The sequence below is a fragment of the Lonchura striata genome, chromosome 1A, assembly GCF_050655825.1.
Source record: "Lonchura striata isolate lonStrDom1 chromosome 1A, ASM5065582v1, whole genome shotgun sequence".
Lineage (NCBI taxonomy): Eukaryota > Metazoa > Chordata > Aves > Passeriformes > Estrildidae > Lonchura > Lonchura striata.
This window is the reverse complement of record NC_140741.1, coordinates 69,920,468-69,922,925: the sequence shown is the minus strand read 5'-3', so window position 1 is coordinate 69,922,925 and position 2,458 is coordinate 69,920,468.

Genomic DNA, 2,458 nt, shown 5'->3' with positions numbered 1-2,458 from the left:
TTGCTGGCTTTCTTTGCCTTGTTTTTTGTCTTTTTCCTGCCTCTCATTAATATACAAGTGGTATTAAATAGTAATGATGCCAGTATTGACCTCTGCTGTGCCTTGGTGTTTACTCATTTTTGCTTCAAGGAGCAGATGTTCTCTGTCTTTGTCTTCTGTTGCCAAATGGGGACTTTGCCCCTTTAACCTTTGATGAGGTGCTTTAATAGTCTCTGATGGGAGATTTTATCAAAAGCCAAGTAAATCATACCTGCCTGGCAGCTTCTTTTAAACATTTCCATCGTGGTTTACAGCAGTTCAAGAAAGTGCAGTTTTCTCTGTGGTTTTGCAGGCTGTATTTATCCCCTGCACCCAGGTGAGCATCCTCCATGGAGGGGAGCACCCATGGCAGGGCTCCTGGGGTTCTGCTCCTGGAGGATGCTCCAGCAGCAGTCCCTTGCCAGCCTCCACCATGTAGCAGTCAAACAGGGTGATGTTGCCTACCAGTGATCAATGGGGTCTGACTAGACTCGCCTGGACCCCATTTTCCATCAGTTGCTGATGTGGGATGGGGAGGGGTGGTGTGTACATAGCTGCTGCTGGGGTCTTGGTGCTTCTTCCCTTTCTGTGTGCCCAGTGAGGGGCTCCTGGCTGCTTTTGCACCACTGTGCTATAAAGCTGCTCTCACCCTTCCTTTGAAGAGGCACCCTCACAACATCTGTCTCTTCCTCATCCCTTTTGCAGCATTTCATACTTTGCCCCTGCACTTGGCCACCCCAAAAGCTGCAAGGGAAAATTCACTTCCCAGTTATTTGTTTTTTTGCCCAGGCCCCTACATGGCTTGTACAAGCAGCCACCAGCCCTGGGCTGGGGTGGGGAGGGCTCTCCCCAGGGCAGGCAGGCTGAGTTGTACCTCAGGTGGAAGCCTTGTGGGCAGTTTGGGAAGGTGGCATTTTGTGTCTGAGATGTGCCTGTGTGCTCTCCCATGGCCTCTTGCAGCATTAGGGGTGGCTTCTGCTGAGCCCCTCTTGGATTTACACACATCTCTGCAGAACTGCATTGGATTTGGTATTCCCACCCTGCCTTTTCTCTCTTGGCCTCTCACATCTTTGTGGTGTCACATGTGGGGGAAATATTTAATGGAGCCCCTTTGTTCTGCCAGTCTGGGGCAGCAGGCACAGCACAGCTGCTCTTTGTTACTGGCCACCACATGGAAAATAAAACAATCACACGAGGCTTGGTGAAGCAGCAGCCTCTGCCACACTCCCCTCAGTGCCACTGCCCAGCCTATGTGGGAACCACCTCCTTCCCCCTCCAGACCTGGAAGTTCACCTGTGCTGACAACATCTGCACTGGGGACAAGCCTCGTGCCTTGCATTGCCCACTAGAATGCTCCTTGTGTCCTTCTCCCTTTGCAGGGCTTGGTGTCCCCAGGCCACATCCCAGCACACTGAGCCTGGGCCTCCCCAAACATTTCCCACTTCCTTTGGCAGGGATGTGCCCTGGGCAGAGCTGCTCCTGCAGTGTGGATGGCAGGGGCACAACCCCATCATCACCACCATGGCCTTTGGTCCCAAACACAGCCGGTGCTTTTCAGTGCTAGAGTTTTCCCAAGGCTGGAGCCTATAAATAATCCAGGAGTGTCTCCTGCCCAGCTCTGCACTCTGCTACCTCTCTTTGTTTCAGAATGAGCTGTGTGATTCTGCCAGCCAGAGCTGCAGCCACCTGATACAGGCTCCCTTGGGATGAGTCTTGAACACTGACTTCCAAATTACTGTCTGGAGCGATGGGTGCAGCCGAGCTGAGCCAGCAATCCTATTCCAGCTGCTGGCACTCACCAAAACATCTGCCTGCCTGTGTTGTGCTTGTTGATGGAGCTGTGAGCAGCTCCCAGCATGTCATTTGGGAATATAAATTGAGTTCCTCTGAGCTGGAACCACCTGCTTCAGATAATTTCTCTGGCAAGGAGTCTTCTATCTTATTCTCCATCCAGGATTTTCCTGCTTTCCTCTGCTGCCAGCCCTGTGCGGTAGCTGGAGGGGTTGGTACTGATGGGTGGGAATTTAGATGGATCCATAGGGGAAATGTCCTGCTGCCAAAGCACAGCAGAGGGCAAATGTGCTGTTTAAACCATAGAATTTTAGAATCACAGACTGGTTTGAGTTGGAAGGAACCTTTCAAGTTCATCTAGTCCAAACCCCCTGCTATGGGCAGGAACAGCTTTTGATATATTGGGTTGCTCAAAGCCAACCTGGCCTTGAACACTCCCAGGGATGGGGTATCCACAGCTTTTTGAGATGCCAGGCCCTTCTTGATGCTGAACTAAGACTGTTTGGATGCACAAGCAGGGAAACAAGCAGTTCCCCTGGAAAACAGGTGGCTATTGTAAGGAGCAAAATGCAACCAGGGCTGTGGTAGTGAAGGATGCTGCTGCTCCCAGCTTCCCTTTTCCCTCCCTAGGGTGACATGCAGCCAGCCC